This window comes from Bombyx mandarina, chromosome 28 (assembly GCF_030267445.1).
Source record: "Bombyx mandarina strain Sakado chromosome 28, ASM3026744v2".
Classification (NCBI taxonomy): Eukaryota; Metazoa; Arthropoda; class Insecta; order Lepidoptera; family Bombycidae; genus Bombyx; species Bombyx mandarina.
In genome coordinates, this window is record NC_143233.1 from 3,053,214 (window position 1) to 3,073,381 (window position 20,168).

The 20,168-nt window shown below is 38.0% G+C and overlaps 1 protein-coding gene across 1 annotated transcript in view; it reads right to left on the minus strand.

The window, feature by feature from the left end:
• The window catches only part of Poxn (paired box pox-neuro), a 107,493-nt gene extending 87,973 nt beyond the window's left edge, over positions 1-19,520 (minus strand). The window contains exon 1 of the mRNA XM_028174868.2: positions 19,347-19,520. The gene's annotated coding sequence lies outside the window, so the exon portion shown is untranslated. The remainder of the gene's footprint in view (positions 1-19,346) is intronic.
• Positions 19,521-20,168: the final 648 nt, after the last annotated feature.

Sequence of the window (20,168 nt, forward strand, 5' to 3'; positions counted from 1 at the left end):
GGCTGTGAGCTCGTCCACCCATTTAAGCAATAAAAAAGCATTATATCCGCCTTTCATGGTAATCTTCAGTAATGATTTTTACGAGTTTTGGAGATGTTCGAATTCTCAATCTTTTTCACTCTCTCTCTCTCTCTCTCTCTCTCTCTCACTCACTTTCTATCTCCGTAATTGTTCTACTGTTAAAAGTTTCAACCCGTTTTAAGCTAAGTCTATCTTCTTTACTTAGATGGTCCTTTTTCAAGCGCTTTTATCCTTGGCTTTGTGTTATTGACCTTTCCTGATGCGTCACGTAAAAAAATACTGAATCAAAATTGTCCTATTTTATTCAATTTTAATTCCAACCTCTTAGTCAATTAGTTTTAAGAATTTGTTTTTATTGCTTAAACGTTTGAGAAAGCTCACCGTCCACTTGGTATTAAGTGGTTACCGGAGCACGTGCCTCGTCGAACCCGTCGCTTGCGACGAAGGGCTCGACGAGCGAATTAACCCACCGACATAGCCCACTGAGTTTCTCGCCGGATCTTCTCAGTGGGTCGCGTTTCCGATCCGGTGGTACATTCTGCGAAGTACTGCTCTTGTTAGGGTCAGTGTTAGCATCACTCCGGTTTGAGCCTCACCTACTAGCTAAGGTTACGCTGAAATAGCCTCTCAAGGCTATCAGTTTAGGTAGGAAAAAAAAGGAGCGCGTAGATATCAATAAAATAAGCACCGCCAGCAATATTTTACCACCGCACTGCCCACCACATGAGTAGAGTTCATCCAAACTACCTAGAACCATTGCATTCATCGACAGTGCGCTTCCCGATATGTTTTTTGCCACACATCACCTGGCTTTGGATATGACTTGTCCTTCTTCAAACGAGGCTTGTAGAGAGTATTAAACGGTAGGCTGCGGCTTGCCCTTTGCATTGCCAACGTCCATGAAAGACGGTAACCACTCACCATCAGGTGGGCCTCTCTTCTACCTAAAAGGGCAATAAAAAACAATTGAGATGTGAGTTCTAAATCTGTGTTCTATAGTAAAACTGCTGACCGATAGTTAGAACCGGAACGCTCGTCGGCGGAAACGGGCAGGGTGGTGGTACCTACCCGTGCGGACTCACAAGATGCCTTGACACCAGTCGATCACCTTGACCTTTGATTACGAATACAATCAATTAGAATGTGACCTTTAATAAATTCTGTGACGTCCAGATAATGTACCACTAAAAGTATTTTGTGCGGAAACTTGGACTTACGCGAATGGCACGGTCTACTTTATAACATGAAGTCGAATTCACATTGTTTCTACAATAACTTATGTCCTTTTGAATCGGAACACATTAATCATCTGCGTTTGAAATTGACATTACCACGATAAGGACTCGTTTAGTATCACATTAAACTGATAAAATCCTACGCAATTTATGGAGGGCTTTAGTCTGTATAATTTCGCATCACGCCGCGAAAACCCAAGCTTCAATCGACCCAATACCTCAACTAAATAGACCGGTATCAGAATTATATCTCTCGATCTCTAGCGACAGGAAATCGTCTTTTAAAACGTAAAATTTTCAAGCCAATTAGAATACTAAAAATACCAAAACACTAAAAATCCAGTTGCTAAACGAATAAATAATATTAGTTCCGTTTGTATGTCTTTAAATATTTTTTTTATTGCTTAGATGCTCGAGCTCACAGCCCACCTGGTGTTGAGTGGTTACTGGAGCCCATAGACATCCACAACGTAAATGCGCCACCCACCTTGAGATATAAGTTCTAAGGTCTCAAGTAAGTTACATCGGCTGCCCCACCCTTCAAACCGAAACGCATTACTGCTTCACGGCAGAAATAGGCAGGGTGGTGGTACCCACCCGCGCGGACTCACAAGAGGTCCTACCACCACTAAATTCCCCTACGCGATGTGTTTGGAGCATGTTATATGTATACAGCCACATGAGAACAACTGCCTTCTTCTGCTATACTACAAAATGCTTCTCACCTAAACCATTGATTTCAATCGAGACTCGATCGACTTCTAGCTCACAATTACATAGTAGCGGTGGATACGGCTTATAACTATGGTTTGTAATTGGTTTATAGCTTTCTCCTAATACCTAGAAGCCCATCACAGCTGTTCTGACCATTTAGACCGATAGAAATTTAGTTTATAAACGATCATATATCATAACTTTTTCAATTTGTATTTCGTCATTAAAGAATTCACTCGTAAATTTAACTGAAAATAAACAAGAGAAAATATAGCTTTATCTGTGGAACACAAAAACTATTTGTGGCTGGCAACGTCAAGAATCAACTAAAAACGTTGATCTTTATTCTGAAACCAGACTATTGATACACCAATAGGCAGAGCGTCTAGTAAGCTCGCCCCAGTAGGCACCACCATTCCGCCTATTTCTCCTGCAAAGCAGTAATGTATTCTGGTTCGACATTTCGGTATCCGTTTATCTACAAAACTGAGACTTAGAACTAAAGTATCAAGGCGGGTGGCGGCATTTCCGTTGGTCATGTCTATGGGATCAGGTACCCATTAAACACCAGGTGGTCCGTTTAATAATTGCAGACAAATGTTCCTCCTTCTGTAAATTACAACGAATAGTGGCTTAAGTACATATCTGATTTATGTAGTTTATGCTAAACTACATAAAATTTATGCTAAATGATGAAGCATATATGTAGATTTTAATATATATCATTTCCATACTGTTGATTTATTATGTGTCTGGAAGAGATCGCTTTTAGCGATAAGACCGCCTAAATGCAAATTGTGTTTTGGTGTGCAATAAATTGTATTCTCCCTCTCCCTCTCTCACTCTCTCTCTCTCTCTCTCTCTCTGTCTCCCTCTCTCTCTCTCTCTCTCTCTCCCTCTCTCTCTCTCTCTCTCTCTCTCTCTCTCTCAAATGTTATTAAATTTATAAATAAATGACAAAAGAAACCTACTAAGCAGAGCTCTGAATTAGAGCAATCAATGAACACATTATTAAAATTTAGTCAGCAAGAAACATTCTTTGAAGAATACAATTTATTATGTACAGGCAAAATATTAAAAAATAATACATGAATTTGCTAGTTTTCGTACTATTGAAACTTCGGTGTCTCAAAGTGGGTCATGACCTTGATGCGGTCTTCATATAAATCTATTAGAAAATCATGAGGTTTTTTTTTAATGTACTTTAAACCTTTTTTTTTAACGCTGGGGAATCCATTTACGGATACCCGGTCGAGGGGGGTAAGAGACCGGGTTATATCCGACTCCGGCGCCTCCAGAGAAGAAAACCTGTTAGAATCGAATCTTGTTCGGAAATTCAAGGCGTACCTACATTGATTGTAAATTAAGAGTTCTCTGTTATTTAGATGGAGCATTATTTCTGTTTTTTTGTATATTTAGGATTGTGAAACGAATGTTATGTCATTGGAAAAAATCATTCCAGTTTATACATTTGTACGTACTTCATTTTGACTGCAACTTTCAACGCCTTCATGTCACAAACTGACCGGCGGCTGTGATGCGGCGGATGTGGTTTACGAGTCATTCGACCAATTAATACCCACTGATATTCTCGCCGGATCTTCTCAAGTGATCCTGATTCCGATCTGGTTGTAGATTCTGCGAAGCGCTGCTCTTGTCAGGGCTAGTGTTAACAAATTTTCTGAGTTTAAGCCCGTGAGCTCACCTTCCCTTCGGCTAGAAGCTGAAATAGCTCCATAGTCCAGCAAATCGGTAGAAAAAACACCACCCAACACGTGCTACAATTGTGCGAAGATAAGAAATTTGAACCGGTTTTTTTTTGAAGTGAAAACTTCTTTAGAATCGTTGTGATTTCAAACCGGATGCAACGGAAAAAACGACAGGTAAGAGACACAAATACAAAAATGTGTAGGATGAAGCCAGCAAAGAATGAGACAGAAATATACATACTATTTAATACAGCGCCATCTGTGAGATTTTTTAATACTAACGTGTGTATGAAAGCTCTTGTAGTGAATTTTAATTTAGGATTATACGTCAAATTAAAATATCAATTCACAGAGGGCGTTACCTTACAATTATTTACTAATGACAAAATTTTACATATACTTAAGACGTTTAGGATAATTGTATTTTAATTTTGGAAGGTTTCACTTCTACCACGTGTGAATTGCACACATTTTGTTTTTTTCGTTTTTTTTTTCTCGTCACCAATAATGAAACCCCAAAGAGACCTTGTTATTCAGCCCTACCAAGGGAAAATGTAACAAAGCCTATTTGCATTTTCGTGTGGCATGAAACGAAGCGATACCGCAGTCCCGACGCGACGGCCTGCGACAACGAAATATTTTTCATAAAAATTCGCACATTAATTCAAGTGTACGAAACATTGAACAAAAAAAAAAAAACTTGACATTAATTCAGACGAATTGAAGAGACCGAATAATTATTTTTAAGATTTAAAAGCCTTAATTAGTATTTTTTTTCGGGCCGGGGGCCGAACCTCCTACGAGGTCCACGCGCATATGGGGCGCGCGGGGTATGTGAGACTCAACGATCTGCAGGTGTTGAGAGCAGATCGCGGGCCCAAGGATTTTAGGGCCCACCCACTAAACGACTCCCCTGCACTCTTATACCCGACGTCCGATCCCCTCCGAGGTCAGAACCCGGAAGATTTAAAAGCCTGCTTTAGCAAAGTTACACGCGTAAATATATTTTTTTTTATTACCCTTGTAGACAGACGAACATACGGTCCACCTAATGGTGATTGGTTACCGTCGCCCATGGACTTCAGCAATGCCAGGGGCAGAGACTAGCCGCTGCATACCTACCTATTATTCCCGGGACTCGTCGTCAGCACAATCCAAATGACATTAACAGAATGACACATTGAAAATGAAATCTTACAAGCCCTTCTCAAGAGAACGGACTACTTCGAGCTAGAAATAGTAGGGATAGTGATATCTTTTTTTTTTATTGCTTAGATGGGTAGACGAGCTCACAGTCAACCTGGTGCTAAGTGGTTACTGGAGCCCATAGACATCTACAACGTAAATGCGCCATCCACCTTGAGATATAAGTTCTAAGGTCTCAAGTATAGTTACAACGGCTGCCTCACCCTTCAAATCTAAACGCATTACTGCTTCACGACAGAAATAGGCAGGGCGGTGGTACCTACCCGCGCGGACTCACAAGTTGTCCTACCACCAGTAATTACGCAAATTATAATTTTGCGAGTTTGATTTTTATTACACGATAATATTCCTTCACCGTTTAAGTCAATCGTGAACATTTGTTGAGTACGTATTTCATTAGAAAAATTGGTACCCGCCTGCGGGATTCGAACACCGGTGCATCGCCTTAACACGAATGCACCGGACGTCTTATCCTTTAGGCCACGACGTCTTCTAATTGTGCGTACGCCTTACAAACGATAATTTAGTAGGTAAAAGTTTAAAAAATAAAGGCTACCGAACTATAAAAACGCTAAATAGCAGCTGAAGTAACTTAAAACATGGCTAAAGTAACTTAAAACACGGCGGCTTGGCTCTGCCCCTGGCATTGCTGAAGTCCATGGGCGACGGTAACCACTTACCATCAGGTGTGCCGTATACTCGTCTGCCTACAAGGGCAATAAAAAAAAATGGTTTAGATGTCGCCATATAACGAGCATGATAAAATTTAAAAATACACTTAACTAGAACGAACCATAAACTCCATCAGATCCAATAACTCTTGCATTAGATACCTTCAGCTCTAACACTAGAAGCAGGCTGAGGAACCCTGGTAACCGTACTCGTCGAACTCGACAAAGAGGTCGACGTGCAACCTAACCCATGCATCAGCCCGCTGAGTTTCTCGCCGGATCTTTTCAGTGGGTCGCGATTCCGATCCGGTAGTAGATTCATTCGCGAAGCAATTGCTCTTGAGTTGTTAGGTCTCCTTCGGAGGCGCTCGGGCAGTTGTTAGCAAATCCCACCCCTCCTGGCTGAGCCTTTGCTCGCCCACCTGTCCTGGTGAAGCTGGAAAGGCCTCCGGGCCACCAGTAAACTTTCAATCATAAAAAAAAAAAGAACCATAAACATATCTAGTTAGATCTAGTTCTTCGTTGGAAATTAACCCTTTACGGTAGCGCGAGGCGCCGCTTCGTGTAATTAATACATGAACATTTAATACTTAACGTGCTTTTTTTTCTTTGTTTTATATTCTGAAACCAAACTTGACCAAGTAATAATGTTTCAATTTATTTTATGGCTTTAAGTAACGGTACCTACACTGTTTTCAGCTTATTTTTTTTTTGTATTTTATCTTTAGAGCTGACTGTAGTGGTAGCAACAGAAGTATCTAGAAAAAGAAGTATTGTATATAGAAGAGCATAGTACGATCCAAAGAGAGTGAAGGGCCCGGCAAATTCTAGAATTTTCAAAATTAGGAATCCCGGTAAATCAACGAGATCAATGATTGCGACCGTATACATACCGTATTTACTGTACATATGTATACATAGCAGTGGTATATAGTTCATATGTGGAACATATCGTCTTTGGCATTAAAAGTGCACAATTTCCAAAAAAATTCGAAATTGCGGAATCATTTGGTATCACCAGTATTTTTCTCATAAATACTGTCAAAAGAGCGTTAGTTTAGTTTTAGTTTGTTTTTTTTTAGTTTATCTATGTTTTGACGACTATTAACAAAATTAATACATAATTTTATCTTACTTTAAAAGACAGATAATGTAACTGGTAAAAAATAAAAAATAAATGTTGCAAAAATGATTCATATTTTAAAATAGCACATGTTAAATCTTTAAAACACTCTCCTGTAAAATTAGTAAGTTTTGAGATTATACAGTTGAGCGGTTAGTGGTGCAAGGGAAAGTCGAGGGCAAAAGATCTTGCGGACGATCTCCAACACGATGGACCGACCTCATAAAATCTGTGACTCACTCCAGCATAAATGATTGCTCTCACTCTGCGAAAAATCGTGCCACATGGCGTCGCATCGCGAGAGCATCGGTATCGTAGGATCCGACTGATGCATGACCACGACCACTCTGTCAAGAGTGTACGAATAGAAAGAAGAAGAATGCGAGAAGAGGATATGTATGTGCCGTATAGCAGATAATCGATGAAGCAGACGGGTACTTGAGTGGAGATTTAGCACCAGGGATCATAAAGTGGGAAGGTTTCCAAAGGCCAAGCTGTGAATTGCGAAGGGGGTCTGGCAAGAAATGCAGGAACTAAAACCGAAAACCGAACTCAGTGATGTATATTGAGAAAGGCCTATGTCGCCTTTACTGGTGGTAGGACCTCTTATGAAACCGTACAGGTAGGTACCACCACCCCGCCTATTTCTACCGTGAAGCAACGATGCGTTTCGGTTTGAAGGGTGGGGTAGCCGTTGTAACTATACTTGAGACATTATAACTTATATCTCAAGGTGGGTAGCGCATTTACGTTGTAGGTGTCTATGGGCTCCAATGAAAATTTAACACCAGATCGACTGTGAGCTCGGCCACCAATTTAAGCAATAAAAAATAAATAATTAAAATGTCCAGCAGTGGAAAAATGTGGGATGATGATCGTACTGTATACTAATGTCAAAATCCCAATCACCAATTCAACTGTGACTCTAACGAAAATCGCTTTTACCCATTTCGGGCTCTAATAGATTTTATATATCAAATTTATTTTCTACAATAATGATTTCGTAGCAATAACTTTCAACAAAGCTTTCGCTCTATGACTAGATTCAAGTTCTCGTATAAATAGCGAACATACTATAATTGTACTATATGTGAAATGGCGCGTGTCGTGATAAGATTTTGTAACCGTCAATTATCTGTTTCTTTTGATCTTTGGGGCTATACTACAAAACGAAAGGTCTTTCCACTGAGCGGCATTGCTGATGTCTATGAGTGACGGTAACCACTCACCATCAGGTGGGCTGTATGCTCGTCTGTCTACAAGGGCAGATTAAAATACATAAACAGGAAGAGACAAAATAGTTTATTATAGTAGATACCATTTTTTTTCTGTTCGTCTATCGATTTTCTTGTAAATTCTTTTTTGTTTGAAATACCTGTTGATGAAGGTTCAGTGCTATCAAGATAAAATCTCAAAAACTTAAATATTTGGAAACAAAATAGAAAATTCAATACATTAAACAAATCTAAATCTTCATGCATGATTGATTACGATCGAGCTTCGAAGCATCCAGGGGGGCATTAGTACTAATAAGTTTTGATTTGAAATTCCCCCCGAAAGCCCCCGAAGTAATAAAGACACTTTATTTTCCTTTAAATAACAAGATGTTTCGTGAATCATCGCCCAGCGGCTGTCGTTACCAATTATTCAAACAAGACACGAATAAGTAATGGGGGGTTTGTGGGCGCCCTGCGGTACTTGAGGCGCGTGGCACTTGCAAGGTTCGTATTAATTTTGCATTGTACTCAATTGGCTGTAGTTATTTTGTAAACAGTATATTTGGAAGAGTCGTTACCGTGATATTTTTTTTATTTTAATAAGTAATAACATTTCAATGTTATTGCGGGAAGAGGTAGACGTAAGAAAAAATCAGGTAGGCAATTCCGGTAGGCAGCGGCTTGGCTCTGCCCCTGGCATTGCTGAAGTCCATGGGCGACGATAACCACTCACCATCAGGTGGACCGTATGCTCGTCTGCCTACAAGGGCAATAAAAAAAAAGGTGTAGATGTCGCCATATAACGAGAATGATAAAATTAAAAATACACTTAACTAGAACGAACTATAAACTCCATCAGATCCAATAACTCTTGCATTAGATACCTTCAGCCCTAACACTAGAAGCAGGCTGAGGAACCCTGGTAACCGTACTCGTCGAACTCGACAAAGAGGTCGACGTGCAACCTAACCCATGCATCAGCCCGCTGAGTTTCTCGCCGGATCTTTTCAGTGGGTCGCGATTCCGATCCGGTAGTAGATTCATTCGCGAAGCAATTGCTCTTGAGTTGTTAGGTCTCCTTCGGAGGCGCTCGGGCAGTTGTTAGCAAATCCCACCCCTCCTGGCTGAGCCTTTGCTCGCCCACCTGTCCTGGTGAAGCTGGAAAGGCCTCCGGGCCACTCACCATCAGGTGGGCCGTACGCTCGTCTGCCTATTAGAGCAATAAACAAAAAAGAAAGATTGCGTGAAAGACAATATGTGTAAGAGGAGAGTGAGCGAAGAAATGGTATATGATAGAAGAGTATGGAAGAAGAAAACATGCTGCGCTGACTCTAAGTGACTGGGAAAAGGACAGGAGAATAATGATGATTATGATGTTATTTCAGACGCGGTCATCGATCGAGAAATGTTTGTCTCTAGCGGCGGCCATTTGTTCATCGTACCATAGGTAAGCCTCCAATAAGTGAATCCATAACCTACTAAAAGTAACGGGAATGCGCTGGATGCCATAGAGTCGGATATTAAAGCGAACCTTCGAGGAGGGTCATGTCCAGCCGTAGACTTCTGAGGTGACGATTGCAAGCTCCATGATCACGATTAGACTGAAGACCGGGGTTAAGGATTTTTTTTTTTTGTTGCTTTCGATAGGCAGACGAGCTTAGGGCTCATCTGATGGGAAATGATAACCGTCGCCCATAGACATCCAAACTACATCAGTGACTCAGATGCGCTGCCTATCCTGGCCTGGATGGGCAGCCTTATGTATGTTACACCGGCTATCCTGTCCTTCAGACCGGAACACAGTATTACTCTTTTGCGGCAGAAATAGACAGGATGGTGGTACCAACCCGGGCGGGCTTCTACACAGAACCCTACCACCAGTTTTAGAAACAGACAAATACGTCTACTCTTTTCACGGTCCGTTTTTTGGAAAATACGCTACATTGTCGAAGCTAGTTACTTGTAGTAGTATTTGTCTAAAGGATATAGTTACAAACATACGTGAAGTAAAAATTGTTTGGCCATCCTTTAAGATACTAAATACTACAAAGAGCTCCCAACTCAGAGAAGTGCCCATCAAAATGTATCCCCGAATGCCCTCAAGTACTCAAAATTAATTTCACTTAATAACCGCTACTTAGGTCAGTCACGTAATCACTTGATTTTGTGAAACAATGGACCCAGAGCAAAAGGGAACGCGCTCGTTATTGAGAAAAGAATGTGGTTGCCGTCTCCGTTTTTAGGATGTAAATATACGTGTTTTGTAAGCGAACAGATATTTTTGTGTGTGTGTCTGTGCGTTATCTTAAAACAGCCACGGCTACGAAAATTGCTTTCAATGATCTTGTTCTTTATTTCCGTTAATATAGATTTAAAAAAATGTGGTATGGAAATCCGGTCTTTTTTATGCGTTTTTTTTATTGCTTAGATGGGTGGACGAGCTCACAGCCCACCTGGTGTTAAGTGGTTACTGTAGCCCTTAGACATCTACAATGTAAATGCGCCACCCACCTTGAGATATAAGTTCTAAGGTCTCAGTATAGTTATAACGGCTACCCCACCCTTCAAACCGAAATGCATGACTGCTTCACGGCAGAAATAGGCGGGGTGGTGGTACCTAACCATGCGGACTCACAAGAGGTCCTACCACCAGTGATTATGCAAATTATAATTTTGCGGGTTTTATTTTTATTACACGAAGCTATTCCTTCACCGTGGAAATCAATCGTGAACATTTGTTGAGCACGTATTTCATCAGAAAAATTGGTATCCGCCTGCGGGATTCGAACACCGGTGCATCGCTACATACGAATGCACCGAACGTCTTATCCTTTAGGCCACGACGACCAAGGGCTTACTGGTGGCCCGGAGGCTTTTCCAGTTTCACAAGGACAGTTGAGCGAACAAGGGCTCAGCCAGAATGGGCGGGATTTGCTAAAAGCTACCCCAGCACCTCCAAGGGAGACCTAACAACTCAAGAGTAGCTGCTTCGCGAATGAGTCTACTGCCGGATCGGACTCGCGACCCGCTGAGAAAATCCGGCGAGAAACTCAACAGGCTGATGCATGGGTTATGTGGCACGTCGAACTCTTTGTCGAGTTCGAAGAGTACGGTTACCGGGGTCTCTAAGCCTGCTCCTAGTGTTAGAGCTGAAGGCGTCTAATGCAAAGGTTATTGGATCTGATGAATCCGTAAGGATAAGGGTTTAAATGTAAACCCATTGTGCACGTATGAAGCGACAATGTCGGAACTCAGATCCATAAGAAATTACTATTTTTCCTAACTAAATCTATACGTACAGTACTAATATAATAATTCGCAAAATGTCAAAATCTATATATTAATACGTGAAGCAAAAACTTTGTATCCCTTTTTGCGAAAATTGCGCGGACGGAGGAGTATGAAATTTCCCACACTTATAGAGAATATAGAGAAGAAGTGCATAATGCTAATTTTTTTTTTTAAATAATGCATAAAAGATACATTAAATCAATAAAGAAAACATTACTTGGCGTCTTGGCGAAATTTATGATTATAGAAGTATAAAATACAATCATAATAGTGTACAAACTTACAGTTCCAATTAATTATAGTCGAATTTCGACTACTGCGGGACCTCTAGTTTTCATTAAAACATTAGGTTGTTTTACAAGCCCATACGGGCGAATACATTCTGCATATTTGTACTATCAATTGAGGCAGTCAGCGCAAAATCGGCCTAAGCTCTTACCATAGTTAGTATGGAGCAATGAGGCTTAAGTTTTCATGAATTTTAATTTGAGTGAGCAAAAATAATGGTTACAAAGCCATCTGTTATCTACAAGTGAAACTGTGGATAGGCCGGTTTGTTACCAAAATTTATTATATTTTAAATAAATTCGAATATACATGTAGGATTGGTAAGAACGGAACGTATAACAAGAGTGTGGAACGGAGCGTTAAGATGTGAGTGAGAGAAAACTGAAAGAAAGTTAGAAGAGAATGACAGACAGAATGACAAACAAAAGGAAGATGGCGAAAATGGTTAAAAAATGAGCAAGGCGTAGCAAAAGTTGTAATTAATTTTTAATTATTATTTTAACAGAAGATTTTGGAACAGTGTAAGTTTTATTTTATGCGCCGCAATCCCCATTCTACATACATATAAGCTTGTATATAAAAAATTGTGAGTTAGGCCACTTTTGCGCTGATAGCCTCAATTAGTCATGTATTCTGGTCTAAAGCTTCGAACAGCCGTCATGTTATACAATTGTAACTTCTACCGCATTTTCTTCTTCTTTTTCTCAAGGCCGCCTTTCCTGGGCTTTTGCTCTCCCACCTATCCTGGTCAAAATGGAAAGGCCGCCGGACCAATAGAAATCGCTTAATAAAAAAAAAAAAAACAGCGTCTCATGTGGTAAAGTTTACCAATCGCTTCGAGAACCACTTAAAAAAAAATGGGCCGAAAACTCTGATACATCAGCAATGAAAAAAACGTTCAATAAAAAATAAAAATAAAACACGTACAAAAACTGCGTATCTTTTAAATTTAACACATGTAAGGTGATTTCGCGTTCTCGCTAATTCTCGTGAATTGTCTGTAACATCATATTATACCTTTGGGAGCCGCCACGTCGACAATCACAGTGATCGGTTGGAAGCGACGGAAGGTGTCAGAACGTGACTAATTTGAATATTAAGCGCGTCTCGTTAACGCGCACTAAGGACCTCGGGTGGACGGAAAGAATGAAATTATCGATTTGACGAATTACGGAAACATTTATGGATTGCTGCGGTTGTGCCGCGTAAAAACAGCAGAATTAAATTGAATATGCAATTTCTCTCTGCAAAATCTCTTATGAGATTTCGAAGGTAGGATCTCTTATGAGTCCGCGCGAGTAGGTACCACCACCCTGCCTATTTCTGCCGTGAAGCAGATTACTGCCGTTGTAACCACAGATCATAGAAAATGATCTGTGGTTGTAACTATACTTGAGACCTTAGAACTTATATCTCAAGGTGGGTGGCGTATTTACGTTGTAGATGTCTATGAGCTCCAGTAACCACTTAACACCAGGTGGGCTGTGAGCTCGTCCACCCACCTAAGCAATATAAAAAATAAAAAAATTACGTTCTATTTCAAAGTGACATTATGTTACTATATATCAATGGACTCCTATAACAGATGAACATTAAGTATACGAGTTTATCCATCAATTTTATTTACAAAAATTTTAGCATTAATAATTCATTTACGTTTCACAACGTTGAACCCTAAATCGCCTTCGAATAAAACGAAATTCGTTCAACCCTAATTAGGCAGTTGAACAAGAGCTCGGTGAGCGGCGATGAGTTACACTGTTGCCTGGAACTCATATTATTCACTGATTTATTCGTCATCCTAACGAAAGCCTTGATGTGCAAAATCTGGCCGTTATAATCAATAACTAGTGGTCCGGCAGTAGTCGAAATTCGACTAAAATTATTGAAATTATAAGTTTAACATTAAAATTATAACATTATGCTTCTCTTGTCAAAGTTTATTATTATACTTCTATAATCACAGATTTCGCCAAATTGTAATAATTTTTTTATCGATTTAATGTACTTTTTAGGCATCATTAAAAGAAAAATTACCATTGTGCACTCCTTCTCGACATTCTCTATAAGTATGGGAAATACCATACTCCTCCGTCCGCGTAATTTTCGTAAAGGGGTACAAAGTTTTTGCGTCACGTATTTATAATCAATAATTACGGAGGTGGCACTGTTTAATTTCGGAATGTCAAAAGTGTTAACGAGTAACGTCGGCTATGACACTTTTTTCTTTTCAATACCAGACGCCAAAGACAACGTATCGATTTCATATTTCATATAATAATATGTTCAATTTGTCACATAAGGACTAACCCGATGATGATAGATGTCGGGAAGAGTTGATTATTGAAAACACGAATAAAACAACATTTTCTGAAAATAAATCGTAGCTAGATCGATTTATCGTCCCCGAAATCCCCTGTATACTAAATTTTATGAAAATCGTTGGAGCCTTTAGACATTTGATCTCAGTCTTAATTTTGTATAATATAACGGTTATGGAACTTTGATTACTTAATGCATGCTTATGTACGCAATATTCTTTTTTATTCTGTAATTAATCTAGGAAAAAAAATCATCATTTTAGGAAGTACCAATGAAACGAATCTGCAACGAATTGGAAAAATTCATTAACCTCGCACTTATTTTCGGGATACATTGCGTGGTAATTTAAAAAGGTTGTCGATAAAATATTCATGAAAAAAAAAACATATTTTACTACCCAGCAGTCCGTTTGATCATTTTAAAAAAAAATGTGGATAAAATGTTTTTAAAAAAGAAACAAAAATTTCGTTAACCTCTCGCGTCATCTGATTTCCGAGATGCATTGCGTACTAATTTAAAAAAGTTTTCGGGTAAAATACTCATGAAAAAAAGAAAAAATTGTTACTACCCAGCAATAAGTCCGTTTGATAATAAAAAAAAAGGGTGAGTAAATGTTTAAAAAAAAAAACTTTTTCATTAATCTCTCGCGTCACCTGATTTCTGAGATACATTGCGCACCAATTTAAAAAAGTTTGCGGGTAAAACATTCATGAAAAAAAGAAAGACACATTTTACTACCCAACATTAAGTCCATTAACCGCTTCCGCTAAGACGCCTCGTTTTGGCAGCTCGGACCGGCGACCATAAACTGGAAAAGTTTTCGGCAATTACCCGTAATCGTGCATCGTGGGAAGTGGCTAACTATAAATACGTGTAGACACGGTTATATCTGGAGCAAATTGAACTAGCGGCGAGATTAAAGCCGTTTACGTTGTGTGGTACAAGTTATGGGTTGATTAATCGCTACTCTGCGTCCCATAAGCGACATCAATGCCGCAAGCTCCTTTGAGATATAAGTCAAAAACTCAATCATAATATACAACGGTTGTTCTATCACTCAAAACGAAATTTCGTATCTAGGATATGTATTCAATTGTAAGCATGCTTTGATTAGCTTGACTTCTATTTAGACTGATTCGCTGGTGCAGTGGTTAGCGGCTCTGACTGTTGCGCTGAGGGTCGTGGGTTCGATTCCCACGTCGGGTAAATATTTTTGTGATGAAAAGATTTTTTCAGTGTTTGTCTTTTATTTTTCCCACCCGGTGTTAAGTGGTTACTGGAGCCCATAAATATCTACAACGTAACCTAACCTTGAGATATAATATAAGTTCTAAGGCTTCAGTATAGTTACAACGGCTGCCCCACTCTTCGACCCTTCAAACCTAAACGTATTACTGCTTCACGGCAGAAATAGGTGGAGTGGTAGTACCTAACCGTGCGGACTCACAAGAGGTCCTACCACCAGTAAGACTCGTGACAAACTCAGACTCATAACAATATAACAATTTTATTTCTTCTGGTCGGGTTGTACCAGGATTAAAAAGGAGTCATTTCGATTTTCAGTTCACATTTGGTATTAAATTGTATTTTTATTGGTCACTAAGCTATTTTGTTGAACACCATTTAAATAATTGTAACACATTGTATCGTGACTTGGAAATTGAAAACAACCATTTTGTATTTAAAATTCTGTGCTTTTTTTCTCAATAATAAATCAAACTCTACATATCTAGATCAGAACTTATCGACACATTTTTTTTGTAGAGCAACAAAAAAAAATTCAGTTCACGTAATGGGGATAGAAGACGAGAAATCGCGAGATGTTATCGAAGAAAAGACATCAACGCGCACCGTCGACAGCTTTTGACTAATAAGCACAGTCTCGCCCGTTTATATTAGTCTTCCGAGATGCCGAAAACGAAAAAAAATATTAACAAAACGAAAAACAAAACTGTTTCGGCATGTGATTAATTAAATTTAACGTTCTGATGATATCATATGTTAATAGTCTTTTCATTTTCTAGTCGACTTCCCCTAAATAACTTAAGTTCCACTGATTCTATATTTAGAGCATATAGTATTGTAAACCAGTACGGATAGAACCAGCATATATTTAAGCAAACATACTTTTCATTATAAATGAGGGGTCAATCCAGTTTTCACTTCCACCTTATCTTTCAATATAGGCATAGGCACGTGACATATTCAAAACCTCAACAAACTGTTTACCACATTATTTAAAGTACTTTGAAATGAGCTTGGTGTTTTTACTGGTGGTAGGACCTCTTGTGAGTCCGCATGGGTGGGTACCACCACCCTACCTATTTCTGCTGTGAAGCAGTAATGCGTTTCGACTTGAAGGGCGGGGTAGCCGTTGTAACTATACTGAGACCTTAGAACTTACATGTCAAGGTGGGTGGCGGCATTTACGTTGTAGATGTCCATGGGCTCCGGTAACCACTTAACACTAGGTGGGCCATGAGCTCATCCACCCATCTAAGCAATAAAAAAGTGGAGTAATTTTGATATATTAGTAATAGTTTGATCGTAGATAAACCTCAGTGGGTGGTAAGGTGTTAGCGACGGAGGCATAAATATGTTGCTCTTTATTTGTTATATTGACGACAGTGAAAACATATCAAGTTTAAAAAAAATAGTTTAAATATTCTATAAAACACACACTTAAACAGCGAACAGAACTAACAATTATTTTTTTATTATTACTTAAACTTATGGTTAAATTAGTGAAATTTTGACTATGCATTAATTATCTAAGGAATCTATTTTTCTTTAGAAGTACTAACATCTTCATTGCTTGTACAATTTGATATGTTTTATTTAAATAGATACCACATCACATGAATATTGGTGTCCATATACATACTTAGCACCCAAAACCTTCTTTAAAACCAACCAAGATTAATCTACACACAATTAGAACGACTAGAGGTCCCGCAGTAGTCGAAATTCGACTATAATTAATTGGAATTGTAAGTTTGTACACTATTATGAGTGTATTTTCAACGCCAAGACTGCAATACTATGGAAAAATATTAATAAAGACAAACAATATTTAATCTACTCTCAATTTGACCACAGACGTCAAGAACAAAAGTTTGACAATAAATATGCATGCGTATGTGTGTCAAATACATGGTAGTATGTGTAATGTTTTCTTTATTGATTTAATGTATCTTTTATGCATTATTTAAAAAAAGTATTAGCGTTGTGCACTTCTTCTCTATATTCTCTATAAGTGTGGAAAATTTCATGCTCCTCCGTCCGCGCAATTTTCGTAAAAAGGGATACAAAGTTTTTGCTTCACGTATTAATATATAGATTTATTGAAATCTTTCCATGAATACGGATGAAGACTGTCATGTTTCAGGCCGCTATGATGAGAATACTATGCCTTGTACAGATTATCTACGGACAACATTCGAATTCCATATTTACTTGTGGCTTATAAACAATTTTTTTTTATTGCTTAGATGGCTGGACGAGCTCACAGCCCACCTGGTATAAAGTGGTTACTGGAGCCCATAGACATCTACAACGTAAATGCGCCACCCACCTTGAGATATAAGTTATAAAATCTCAAGTATAGTTACAACGGCTGCCCCACCCTTCAAACCGAAACGCGTTACTGCTTCACGGCAGAAATAGGCGGGGTGGTGGTACCTACCCGCGCGGACTCACAAGAGGTCCTACCGCCAGTAAACTAATCATAATAATAAATACATTTATGTGTCGATTTAATAAAATTTTGGTTGTATTTCTGTATAATTTTTTGCATGCCTATTCACTTGTAGCTTAAGAGTAAGTGAGCTTACGGGCTCAACCTGAGAGGATTTGCCAACAATAGCCCTAGCGAGACCAGTGCTTCGCAGAATCTACCACCGGATCGCAATCGCAATCCATTGAGAAGAGAGATCCGGCGGTAGAATCAGTCGGTGTATCTATTATAAGAAACATTTAAAAGTATTATGTTACTTTGTATGCGTTCTGTTAAATCTTTCTTAATTTACTAAATTGTGTATCAATCGGTTTTGCAGTCGGGAAACTCATGTATTAATTAATCTCGTTTTAGAGTTGCATAATCGCGAATTGTAGTATAATTAAAACCTTAATTATACTAAAATTAATTATTATTTAATTAAAACCTTAATTATACTACATAGTATACCGGTAGTATATATTAAATATACTACCGGATTAATCTAGACTTTACTATTTTCGACGGTTAAAATAATTAACGTAAAATGAAAATTATTAACACAAAATCAATACCGTAAAAATTGTTACAAATCACATCTTATTAAAAATTTTGATGTGGTAGTTCAGTGCACGAAAAAAAAAGAACAATTCAAAAAGGTTTTTAAATTTTAAAGTCCAGATGCAACAAAAAAAACACGCATATCTGACTATACCCACATAATATGATAACCGAAATTCTAACAAAATTTTTCTAATAGCTCCATTAAAAATATTTATATGTATGAATAAATGTAGGAAGTTCGAATTCTTATTAGAAATCAACCTCTCGCCGCCGTGACGAACAGAAGAGCCTTTACAATTGAATTTTATGTAGTTTCACACTATCATATCTGTTCATCAGTTTTGAGCTGAGAGGATAAATTTGAAACCGTTTTAATAAATAAAAAACAGTGACCGTTAAACACGGACGATATAATGAGAACATTACACTAAATTATATCTTTTACGAGCGAATACCTTTCTTTAATTAAAAATACATTATAATGCAACTTATTAACGACTTCATATTTTCGTTGAAATAGTGAATATGTTATTTCGGTAATTCAATACGGTACCTATGTACTGTTTATTTAAAAAACTTATCAATTAATCTATATATAAATACGTGAAGCAAAAACTTTGTATCGCTTTTTACGAAAATTGCGCGGACGGAGGAGTATGAAACTTTCCACACTTATAGAGAATATAGAGAAGAAGTGCACAACGCTAATATTTTTTTTAAATAATGCATAAAAGATACATTCAATCAATAAAGAAAACATTACACACATTACATACCATGTATTTGACGCACACACGCATGCATACTATTTATTTATTGTCAAACTTTTGTTCTTGACGTCTGTGGTCAAATTGAGAATAGATTAAATATTGTTTGTCTTTATTAATATTTTTTTATAGTGTAGCCTTGGCGAAATTGGTGATTACAGAAGTATGAAATACAATCATAATAGTGTACAAAATTACAATTCTAATTAATTATAGTCGAATTTCGACTACTGCGGGACCTCTAGTTATGTTTAATTAATCTTAATTTGTATTGAACATACCAAAAGATTTGTTTCTTTGGAACGCCATTGAAGTTTTATTCAAATCTTAATATAAATCACAAAATGCGCTTATCCGTTAATCGATTTAAAAACTCATCGCATTTTTATTTAATAACTCGGCTCGTTGTCAATAAAACGACTTCTTTAAAAACACGAGTGCGTCAACTATGGATGGAATTTACGTGTTAAATTTAAAACTATTTACTCTGAATGAAAACTCACCGAATCCTCTTGAAGTATTCACGCACTAAACAAACGAGCACTGAGCGTTTACAAATAATATAGTTAAATAACTAAATAAGTACTATTTGTTAGTTTATCACACGCGTTTCGCGTTTGTATGACGCGTCGGAGGTCGTGGAAACGCGCGACTTCTGCCCGATCCGGACCGGGTCTGATCCTCGGGCGTACGCTCCGCCCAGTAGTGGGAGAGATCTCGGCAACTCTTCCCCTTCATCTATTAAAGCAGCCAGTGCGGCTTCAGCTGTGTGTATCTTTACGAATTCTTCGCGTATGTATGCAAGTGTACATACGTACAGTTTTCAGTGTTCAAAGATTTGTGATTCGACTTAGACTGTTTTTTTTGTAATATGCTTTTATTAGCTTCAGACGTATGTATGTTTGTAACGGAATCTTTGAACGTGATTTTTTGACCTCCTTCAAAACGTCGGATTAACTCGAAACTTTATATACTTATTAAGGACCGATGACAATTCAATATTACAAAAAAAGTATATTGAAAAAATTGAAATTCAACTAAAAAATGAAAAATAAATAATAGTTTTTAAAAAAACTAACAAAATACGCTTTTATAAAAAAAACAACTAAAAAACAGAAAATAAGTTTCAATTAATTTGAATTAAAAGACAAAACGATTTTATTGTAAAAAAAGCATCGAGTGCATGGTATCGGTATAGTTATAAATATTTTATGAACAGATATGAGTAGAAGGGTTATTTTGATAATATCCTGAAAAGCACCCCACGCTTTTTTACAATAAAAAAATGTTTTCTTACACTATTTTTAATTCAAATTTATTATAAT